The sequence below is a fragment of the Grammomys surdaster genome, unplaced genomic scaffold (assembly GCF_004785775.1).
Source record: "Grammomys surdaster isolate TR1022 unplaced genomic scaffold, NIH_TR_1.0 97, whole genome shotgun sequence".
NCBI classification, from domain to species: Eukaryota; Metazoa; Chordata; class Mammalia; order Rodentia; family Muridae; genus Grammomys; species Grammomys surdaster.
In genome coordinates, this window is record NW_021604576.1 from 12600420 (window position 1) to 12612481 (window position 12062).

Here is a 12062-nt window from a genome sequence, read left to right on the forward strand (position 1 = left end):
AAATTTATCTATTTAAAGTATTTAAAAAATTATAAATATTTGAAATACTTCATTTCATTTTAAACTTTCATTCACATATAATAAATAGCATTTCAATATGCTCAAAGTCTTCCACAGTAGTTTCCATACAGATGACAGAGTAATTTAGTCCTGATAACGCTTTTGGCCCTCCTTTTCTTCTTCTCCTTCTCCTTCTCCTTCTCCTTCTCCTTCTCCTTCTCCTTCTCCTTCTCCTTCTCCTTCTCCTTCTCCTTCTCCTTCTCCTTCTCCTTCTCCTCCTCCTCCTCCTCCTCCTCCTCCTCCTCCTCCTCCTCCTCCTCCTTCTCCTTCTTCTTCTTCTTTCCTTCTTTTTGTGAAGCTGTGAGATTATGTATACCCATAATGGCCCCCTAAACCCCAACTCCTAGGCATAGGAAAGCTCCTATGACTTTATCATTCATAAGACCTGCAGATGGGAAGACCCTAATGGAGCTACTAATTTACTGCACTCTCTAGTAGCTAATATCACCACTAATCTACCAGTGAGACTTATTTTACAAGACCTGGATGTGGTACTTGCCACCCAGTCAAACTGGAATTGCATTATGATAGATGACCATACCTATAAAGAAAACAGTACCCCCAAAAAGATTAAAGACCCCCTCCAAATCACTCCCAATTTTAAGAGCCATTGTTAAATGTAATACTCCATGCCATGGTTGGCTTTCAAATGAAGCCATCTGGGTTAAATGGTGGCCTCTGTCAAGGGAGAAACATGAAGCCTTTACACATCTGGTAAAAGAGCAGCTTCTACTAAACGCATTCTGTCTTCCCTCAGCCCATGGAACACCACTGTATTTGCCATGAAAAAGTGCCCAAGAGGATAGAGACTAACACAAGCTTTAGGGGCAAATAATAAAATAATACAAGCTTAGAAATCTTCCCAAAAGGGGGTGTCCTGTGTCTCAGCCATCCATGCAAAGATCCCCCTATTGGCAATAGATTTCAGAGATTGCCCTCTTTTTCTATCCCCCACCTTCAAGATCATGTACACTTCGCATTCTTAGTATCCCCCATTTACATCTCTGGGCCAGCCTCATGATATGAATGGACAGTTCTTCCTCAAGAAATGGCTAATAGCTCTCCTTACCTTTGACTAGAAGCTGTGGCCATTGTATTAAAACCTTATTTAGACAACTCAATACATATCATATGAATGCCATCTTAGTATGTGAAGATTCTTTCCTCTTCTCCTCCCAACTGACAGATCAATTAATATTTCTCTATCTTCTCTAGGATTCAAAATAGCCCATCACAATGTACAGTTTATTCTGCCCATTGTGTATTTGAAAATGAAAATGTTCCTCACCTTAGTATCTCTTTTTTTTTTACTTTTAATTTTTTTTTAATTTCTTTTTTTTTTTAACATGAAATGCTTTTTTATAGCATGTTCCTTAAACCCACTTTTTCCATCCCCAAAACTTAATTCAACCTCCCTCCAGAGCATTTTAGATCACCTTGTCTGGCTTTGACCCGGAGTTTCCCTTCCCACAAGCACTCTCCAACCTCACTTTATCCTATTAAAGGGGACTAGAAGGCCCTCTTCCCCAGAAACAATCTCCTCTGAAACAATAAAATCTCTAAAATCTGTTAATACGGTCCCAAAAGACATAGCTCAAACTAAATATGATCCAACAAAGCCCATACAACTCCTTATATTTAATACCTCCCCTACACTTGTGGTGGCCCTATATCAGTTCTAGGGAGTAGTGGATGGCCTCACACCCTGGTAGGCTATGCATCAAGAATTTTAAATGAAGTGGTTGCATTCACTAATATAATTTAAAATGGCAGAGACAGAGCCCTAAAAACCTTAGGAAAAGAACCTGATATCCTTGTCATCCATTTTTCTCTCTCTGATATTCAATGGCTACTCAAAATTCATTCCTGCTTGCTTTGTTATTAGCATAATAAAATTCTCAGGACATATTGATAACCATTACTCTAACAAAAGTAATGGCCTCCGTCTGTTGTGATGACTGCCTACCCTCCAAGGCTCTTTACAAAAAGGCCCAAAACCTCAGATTCCTTAATATTTACTGATGGAGGAAAGTGGAGAAGCACAGCAATAATATACTACTCTTCTGGGAAGAAACCCCCAGTTATCTAATTCAAAGAACTACCCTAACATTCCTCCCAACGTGAGAAACCATATGCTACCTAGTTCTAAAAGAAATCAATAAGTCCCCTTACCTTTTTTTATACAGTGTATATGCTGTTAATTTGCTCCTCTGGTTATGGAAATCTTTTGTCAAATTAGATACAAATCCACTTTCCACTCTACTCCTATAGGTCTCTACCCTTTTATGGGGAAGAGTCTCTCCTCTTTACATCCAGCATGTCAGGTCTAGCACACAACCTGCCAGGTCCATATCTGAAGAAAATGCCATCATCGCTGATCAGACTGTCTCTACAGGAATAGTCACAGCCTTCTTCAACCAAGCAAATAAATTTCATTCACTCACACACAGAAATATAAAAGGGCTTCACACTTGATTCCACCACATCTATCGCATTTAGGCTCAGAGGATAACAAAAACATGCTCATCTTATGAATCCCTTATTAATACCCCAGCTTTACAAACTATGGACACTAACCCCAGAATTATCAAATCAAGTGCCCTATGGCAAATTGATGCCCCCTACATTCCTCAGTTTGGCAGACAAAAACATATCTTTGTTGCCCTTGACAAATATTCACATTTTATATGCTCTACAGCCCAAATGAGACAAACTTCAGAAAAGGTTAATTCACCTTAGGCTCTCCATCTTTGTCATCATGTGCATTCATCAAAGGATAAAAACTGATAATGGCCCTTCCTTTACCAGCTCCCAGTTCAAAACCTTCTGCTAATAATGGAAAATTTCCCATTGCACAGGAATGTCTCATGACCCCCAAAGCCAAGAGATAATAGAAAGAACATACTAAACATTAAAAGCTTAACTTATAAAAGAAAAAAAAAGAAATGCCAACCCTCTAATATGTAATTAATGATGGCTCTAACTACCATTAAATATATTTAACACTTACAAAAGGTCTAAATGCCCTCCAATGTACCTCCACTGACACAAACCTGGATAATTCCTTTATTCTAATATGATGGTATGATCCTTTGGGTGGTATTTTGCAGATTCCAACCCCCTTCCTTACAACCAGAAGAGGTTTTGCTTCTGTTTTTATACAGGATTAGCCTTGGCCAATTCGGGTCCCTGCCAGGAATATCTGACACTATCCCAACAACCAAGAAGATGGTCCACTTCTCACAGATCATGAATGAAAGAGACATTGGAGTTGGTACCTCCACAAAACAACAAGACCTCTTGGCGGGACATTCATTACCTAGTGGCTACTGCCAAAGCCATGGGTCAGCCATACACTTTCCTTTCCTCTATTCCTATGGCTGTCTTTGTTATTCTTCATTGCAACTCTGCTATTGTACAGTCTCTTCCTAAGCCTCCCTATAACCACCACTAGAGATTCTTCAGTACAAAGACATACATGGACACAACAGAGTCATAGGAACCCAGGAACGTCCACTTGAAGGAAGCCCGACCAGGACTGAGATTACTGTAAGTTCTATTTCTACTATCCCAACCCCTTCCACTGCTTCTTTTACCAAAAATCTCAGATGACAGCCTTCAAGAGGCCTCTGTAGATAGAGGTTGCAGATGCTGGGAATGGAGAATAGAATCCTCCAATCCTCTTCAGCTTTCCATCAATCACTGGGACAGATGATAGTGAATGGGAGTTGTGGATAAGTTCTACCTTAATGAATTTGCTAAATGCCCTGTAGCCAAACTACACATATTCTCCCTACCTCCAAATTCGTTGTTACTCGTGTTAACATTCTTCAATAGAAAAATCAAACTCGAAAAGATGTCCAAAATACTCACCCTGGTTATATTACATCCAATATACAGCAATCTGTAGTGATTGTTCATAGTTATCTTTATGAACCTGAAGAACTTGCCTGGCAGCTAGGAGGAAACCAAAGCAAAAGAGAGATCTTCATCCTCCTGCTTGTTGGACTGGGTCTCAGTCTCACCACGTACCACAGCAGCTGCTGGAACAGTCCTTGTCCAAACACACTATCTGGTCAGCAACTTCCAAGGCAAGCTTGATCAAGCAATGGCTTCCACTATAAATTCTTTGAGTACCTTAAATGACAGATAAACTCTCTAGATGGGGTTGCACTCCACAATTGGAGAGTCTTGGACTTGACGACTACTGAATTGGGAAGGAGTTGCATCATGTTGGGGGAGTAAAAGTGTTTCTATGTTAATGAATCTGGGCTGGTAGATTAAGACAGGAAGCTCAAATGATCTCTGCCAGGATCTCTGAGACAGCTATGTGCTGGAAACCCTTACCCTATGGTAATGCCTTGTGCCTTAGCTTTTTCCCCTCCTTGGCCCTGTACTGGTCACCAGAGCCATGTTCCTATTGGCACCATGCCTTGTCCAATTTTTTAAAAGACAAATAAATAGCTTTGCAAAAATCACGGTTAATTGGGTCCTGGTTCCATACCAACCATTGGCTGAAGACTATGACAATTCTCCATTATAAAATTAAACAAGGGGAGATGTGGGAGATCCTGCTAATTAGTGTTGTAGTCTGCCAGGTTCAGATAGCTCTGCTCTGAGCTTCTAGCAAAATGGAGGACACTCCGTTTTCTTAGCATGACTTTTATGTTCTCCACCTGATCTGTTGATCCCAACAAAGATTTTACCTAAGAGTGTCATGTAACTCTTGGCAAAATTACAGGTTCAATTTTCTGAAGTGCCTTTCCATACAAATGAGCTATCTATCCCCCGAACATTAAATCTCAGCCAGTGAATCTTTACCCTAAGAAGAACCCCTTCCTACATTCCAAGGTTTATGTAGTCTCCGTTTACCCCAAATAAAGTATAAACTTTTATAAAAGAGTTGTTTCATTGAATGTTGTCTAAAAGTCCTGCAACTTAAAAGAGCTGTAGCTCTGATATCTTTGGAGAAAATTTCACTGCTAGACCTGGATCCTGGTGACTCACTCATTCCAGATTTCACTTTACCCTTTGTGCCCAATGTGCACCAGCGTCCAGATACCCCAAGGGACTATATGGGTTGGGTAACTCTACTCTTCTCCATGGTTTTCCCCAGCTTGGTGTGCAGAAGTTCCTGAATGCACCAAGAGAAGATGTGGAAAAGGAACAACACTGACGTTGATCTTAATGATGAATGTGACCTTGGGAAAGAGATGATACATAGAAAGTTATACATAATTCTAAATTAGGGATTACTTTCAGAAAGTCAGATGTTATTAAGAAGTAGCTTGTCTTCCCAAAGCTTTAAAGTTTATTTCTTAGTACATATGTTTTATATGCTGAGATTTTTGGATGAGAAATAAGGGGTGTGAAGTTTTGAAAAAATCTTCCTATTGCATCTGTACTAAAGACATCATTTCACTATGAAAACACTATTAATTATTAACATAGCCTAGGTAAAGGCAATAGTTGGAGAAGATGGGCCCAACATTATTCTCAGTTCACATTCCCCTTATAACTAACCTTAGGTCTTATTGTGAAAAAAAAATCAGAACAAAACAGAATAGTTCTTCATATAAAGGAGATTTTCCATCCTCAAAATGTTTACTATTTTTATCATTTGTAGACATAATCATAGAAGAAAAATAACTCTTTTGATGTGTTTTGTTTTTAAATTTGCAAATTTTTTGAAACTGATAAATGAGGTTTCCTCTGTTTAACTGGATGGACAAATTTCTTTTTCTTGTCAAATCACAGAAAAATGGCTGCTGAGTCTCAATGATCAGGAGAAAACAACCATAATGTCATGTAATTATCAAGATGATGATGAACTCTTTTGAGAGGTGAGGCAAATAATAAACACATTGAGGAGGAATCAGGCTCCTTAAGAAAGGGGTGCATCATTCTAACACAAAGTCTTGGGTCTCTCTAGAAAAACACTGAAACAGATGGTTATAAGCTATTGTATACAGGCAGCTTTTGTGGAAATTTACCAGCCTGAGTAGTCATAGACCTTGTAAATAGGTAGCCTTGGCAGATAGTGCCAACTTAGATAAGGACAAGTGAATCAAGAGAAATGTTTTATTTTAACAGGAAGGTTGAAATGTGGGAGGAGCTAAGATGTGATGAGTAAGCAGAGGAAGAGAAGGAGTAAGGAGAGGAGGAGGAGAATGAGAGGAGGAGCTTGGAGACAAAGAAGGGGGGAAGGGTGAGGACGTGGTGGCAGATGTTTATGTGTCTCTTCTAGCCAAAGATAGTATATCTAGGTTGATAGTGGATTATACTTCTAATTGTATGGCCATCTTGTTATTGAGCATTACCAAACTTATAAGGCATTTGATTAACATTTAAAATAAAGTTACTAATTAAAAAAAAAGAAAGAGGAGGGAGGGTGATGGAATACATGTGACAGGAAATCAGATGAGAAAACTAGCTGGAGGAAGAAAGGGAAGAGGCAGAGGGAAACAAATCAGAACTCTAATGACACATATATGAGGATGCTGTAATAAAACCCAGTAGTTTATATGTTAACTTAAAATACTAATAAAAAAAAAGAGCAAGAAGTAAGAGGGGGAATAGGATAGGGGGTTTCTGGGGGAGGGATGGGGAAAGGGGATGACATCTAAAATGTAAATAAATAAAATATCCAATTTAAAAAAAAGGCATGTAGAAGGCTCAAACAAATATATATATATATATGGAAAGGGGTGCATATTCCCCTGCATATTGTAAAACTCAAGTAGCTGAGGACATTTAACATAAATATTCTGTTTAACATCATCAAACTACTTTTACATCACAAATAATGAAAGATTACAAATAACAAAAAACTACTCTATATTTTATACCAAATTTTTCGGTATTTCTTGTGTCCCAGGTAAACTTGTGTTTAACCTGTGAAATAGGTTTTTTTTTTTAAAAAAGGCAAGTTTACAAAATACTGTCTACATAAGAAATTATGTCCATGAATAAAATAATAAACAAAAACTAAGAAAGAACCAATAAACTTTTCATAGATCACCCTTGGCTTGGCATGGAAAGGGATCCTGAGAGAAGGAGTTTCTGGGAGCAGCAAAAACAAATGAATCAAAGTCAAGTCATGGGTCCAAGTTGATGACCTGTCCTATGTTCTTGTCCACACAGCTTTTCAGACTGCTTTTTGTCTGCTCTGTTTTCTCTCTGGAGACCTATAGACAGCTCTTTCTCTCTGTCTCTCTGTCTCTCTGTCTCTCTGTCTGTCTCTCTCTGTCTCTGTCTCTCTCTGTCGCTCTGTCTCTCTGTCTCTCTGTCTCTCTCTGTCTCTGTCTCTCTCTGTCTCTCAGTCTCTCTGTCTCTCTGTCTGTCTCTCTCTCTCTCTCTCTCTCTCTCTCTCTCTCTCTCTCTCTCTCTCTCAGCAGTTTTCTTTTGCTATTTTAAAGCATTCTCTGGATAGATATGCAACATTCTCTTGCAGATCCTAAGCCCAGTCTTTTATTTTACATATCAATCCAGTCATTTACTCCAAATTTCATTTTGATTACTCTAAGAATTAGCATCCCTAGACCCAGCCATTTGACTCTTAAGTGACAACAAGCACATTTTTTAGCATTGCAAAAGACTTCAGAAATTTGTCTGCCTCTCTTAAACACAGAAGATAAACTAGATGAGTGGGACCTTGTTCACATTTGGGCTTGATCTGTCCCAGTCCAATCTTGAACCTAGTAACCTGTCTGCCTTTGTTAGCATAAACAACAACAACAACCAACAAAAATTAACTGGGTAAGATCTCCTGAGATCACCATTCCCTAAATCTCTTTATCTCCTTCCTTAGTATCTTTCTGACAAGTTGGCTCACAGAGCAGCTGCTTTTGTTCCTTTAAATACATCAAGCCCCTCATATAATTCATATTGCATCTTTGAGATTCTTAGAGAAATTATATATTTTAGAACCCACGGTTTTAAAGTTTCTTTGCATAACCTTAAAAGCTATCCTTAATGTCCCAGAATTTATCATTTGTACTGAGACATTTGTCATAGCCCTACCTCCTGGACTCTTGTCTCTGATTACCATGGAACCATTAAAGTTGATAGGAAGGATATTTCTTTAAGCAGGAACATAAAATATGTACATTATTATACAAGCAAGCCTTATACACACAGCAGCCATAGTAGACACTGGTAGAGGCCCATTCCTGCTGGCCCTGCCCCAGAAGCAGGAACCAGTTCATTGTGTCCCTTCCAAGGCCATGCTGTAGACAGCAGAAACTGAACCCAACAAATACAATCAATACAAAGAAGAGACTGTATAAACAATATGATAGATAAGCTGTAACTAACATGAAAATAAGAAGATAGATAAATCCTGGCCATAGGATAGGTGCAAAAAATATAAGTCAAAATGAGATCTGAATATAAATTTCTTCATTAGTTATTTGGCAGTCATAGGTTTTTGATCTTCATGATAGCATAATGGCATGTTTTTCTACATCTGTTTGAATACTCTACTATAAGGTCTTGTTCTCTTTAATTTCTTTCACTGTTTGTATTTTCTTTATGACTTTTCCCTAAAGAAACAGAGATTATGTGCCTACTGTTCAGTAAGCTCTGACATTTTGGAGAAAAAATATTATCTCCAGTGCTGTATTACAATTTTCAGAACATACAATCAAAGGAATTACTTGAGATGGAAAGATTATCAAAAGAAAAAAAAATAACTTTACTCAGTTAAAGTAAATAAGTAAGTCAAATAGGGAAGCTACAGTTTTAAAAGTAAAGAATGATCACGGTTGGGTGTTAGATGACAACCACTGGAGGGAAGCATCTCAGAGTTAAGGCTAGGGTGAGAATAGCCGGAATCTTCAGCTTATTTCAATAGATAAATGAGTCTTGAGAAGAATAAATGCAGTATTGATAATATTAAGTTAAGTTTCCTTTTGGAAATGCTAATGTCGAATAATGAGAACCAAGCTTTCCAACTATTTAGCTTTCTATTGAAGTCAATTACTGAGTTATCTAGAAATAACAAAAATATTATGCAAATGCACAAATCATTATTTTATTAGATTTTACTACATGTAAGGCTTAAGTTAAAATTCATCTTTATCTACATAATTAGAGAAGGAGAATGATACTGTTTCAGAGATAAGAGGAGAATGAAGAAAAGAGGAGAAAAGGAAGGAAAGAGAAATAGAAGAGATAAGTATATTTTCATGTTCCTACAATTTTATTTATTTATTCGGTTCTTTGTTTTGTTTTTCTTAATAGGGTCTCACTATGTAGCTGTGGTTGTCCTGTAACTCACTAGGTAGACCAGGATGGTGCTTATTGAGTGTTGGTATTAAAGATGTATGCTATTTTGTTATGTTCTAAAAATTTTAATACAGTATTAGAAGTAATATTTTTTCTTCAAAATATTAGAGATTACTAAAACGTCGACAAATAGTTTCCCTTTCTTTGGGAAAAAATTCATAAAGAAAAAAGCAAACAGTGAAAGAAATTGAAGAGTATAAGAGCTTATGGTAGAGTTTTCGGTTGGTGATAAAAGAAAGTAGAGGGTGCAGAAGAAGACAGATTCCACAGGATGGGAAACAGGCAGCAATCAAAGCATCTCTAGACCTTTTCCTTAGGGCATAAAAAAGCCACAGAATATAGAAAGTGTTTCATACTAATAACTTGGATAAAATACAGAAACTCAATCCTGAGTTTCACGGAGATCTCCAATCCATGTTGCATGCATTGGAGCATTTACTGTAGTTGTTTGCAAGTATCATTTTTGGAGCAGTAGCTCAGGGGAATGGGGAGACAGACTGGGCCTGATGAGCTTTTGAAACTTCAGAGATTATCCCGGGAGACACAGCTACTCCAACAAGACAATGCCTCCTAATTTTTCCAAACAGTTCAACATCTGAAGATCAAGCATTTAAATATATGAGCGTATAAAGGGTCATAGTCATTGAAATCATTCAAACCTTATAGACATTAAGATACTACAAAGATATTACTTCAACATGTACTAAATAACAAATATTTATGAAATAATCCAGCATAATAATATGCAGAATGAATGCACTCAGTTGATTTACATCAAATGTTATAACTGCAGCTGTTCCTATATCTGTCTTGAGATGTTCTTAGCCTATGAACAACGAAACAAGTATTTTCATTATATGTAGCTTCTACTGTCTACTTATTCTAACATACCACTTAAAAGAGAGCTGGGTAGAAAAGTATTAGTGATGAAAAATGTGGTTCAGTGACAGATAGAACATGATATTGTTCATTTCATTTCAATCTTTTTTTTTTAATGTGCCAAGATGGATTACCTGAAATATTTAAATTTCTTAACTATACACATTCTATAATATTAATGGGAACTTAACATTTTTATTGCATATTCTATACAGGAATGCACTAGAAGTTTTGGCTCTTCATTTGCTTCTTTATTCTTAAGCCAGCTGTATCAGGTTCCATTTTTGTGCATTCATCTGCTTTTAGCACAGTAGGCTGCCAAGTTTCACTGGCTTTTTTTCATGTTGCCTGTTCTATATTTATTATTCTCCTCAGAGTTTTCAAATTTAACAAATCCACAGATGCTTTCTTCATCTAGGCTCATTTATGTAGATTTGTATAACAGTAAATATGTCTACTGACCTACTCAACACTTCTCTCAGCTCTGTGTTTTATTTGCATCTTTTTCACTTAGATACTTGTCTTAGTGTAATCATTTTGTTCCTTGATGTTTGAAAACCGTTCTTGATTGTGGTAAGATTGTGGGTACTCAGACTTGGGATCTCTTTTGTATGCAGTTTTGTGTGTTTAGAGCATCCACTTGTTTTCTTTTAGAAAAAAATGTGAACATCTATGTTGGAGAAGAAATAATATGACTTTAAGGTTTATGCTTAACATTACTCTGCCAGACACATCATTAATTTCACAGACAGAATTGGGCATATTCTTAATTATGCTGGCAAGTAATATCTTTGCAGGGAAATTGTTTTCTTGGACTTTAGCCAACAATATACTTAGAAAATTGAATTATTAGTCAACAAAAACTAGAAGGCAAATTTATGATTTCTGTTGCTAAATTTTATGTTTTCCTTGCTGACATACCTTAAGACTTAAAATTTTAAAGTAAAATATATCTATGAGTTGTCAGCCATTACCTTGAAATTAAAGACGAATATTATTTATACTACAAATAGCTTAAGATAGTTGTTTTATATCTTTGCTTCAGTTTCTTTCTGAGAATAATTAATATTTTGATTTACTGTTATGTTTATGAATGCTATTTCAGTATGCTCTTACAAATGAAATATTACCATTTTATGTGGCACCAAAACTAAAGGGTTTATTTTGAGAATCAAAGAGTCACATGGAAAATTCCATTTCATTTGTTCTTGATGTTACTATTCCTTTATAAATTAAATACTCTGTGACCATGGATGATTCCTGAATTGTGATGCACCCAAACGTGTATCACATTTGATGTCAGTGTGTAACTCAGCAAATTAATCCTACCTAGAAGTTTCATGGTGATAAATTTTGTGATAATTCACCACAGCATTACTGGAGCACAATATAAGTCTGTCAAAAATAATAGGTGGTGTGGATTCAAAAGCCATGAAAGTCATTAGTTTCCCTGGGCTTGAAGAGTTGTGCCTTGCCTATTCTGATGGGGACTGACATTATTAAATTTCACATATCATAGCTGAAGTTTTAAAAATGAATTTCTACATAGACAATTTTCTATAGAAAAAGGTTTTCCTTTAAAAATATGAATTTATGCTAATATTTTATAAATCTTAGTAGAACATTTGCTCATATTATGTATCATAGATCTTTATTTTCTCCTTAGTTCTTTCTTTCCTTTCTGCCTTTCTTCCTTCCTTTCTTCTTCCTTCCATTCTTCCTTCCACTCTTCCTTCTACCCTTCCTTCCTTCCTTCCTTCCTTCCTTCCTTCCTTCCTTCCTTCCTTTCTTTCTTTCTTTCTTTCTTTCTTTCTTTCTTTCTTTCTTTCTTTCTT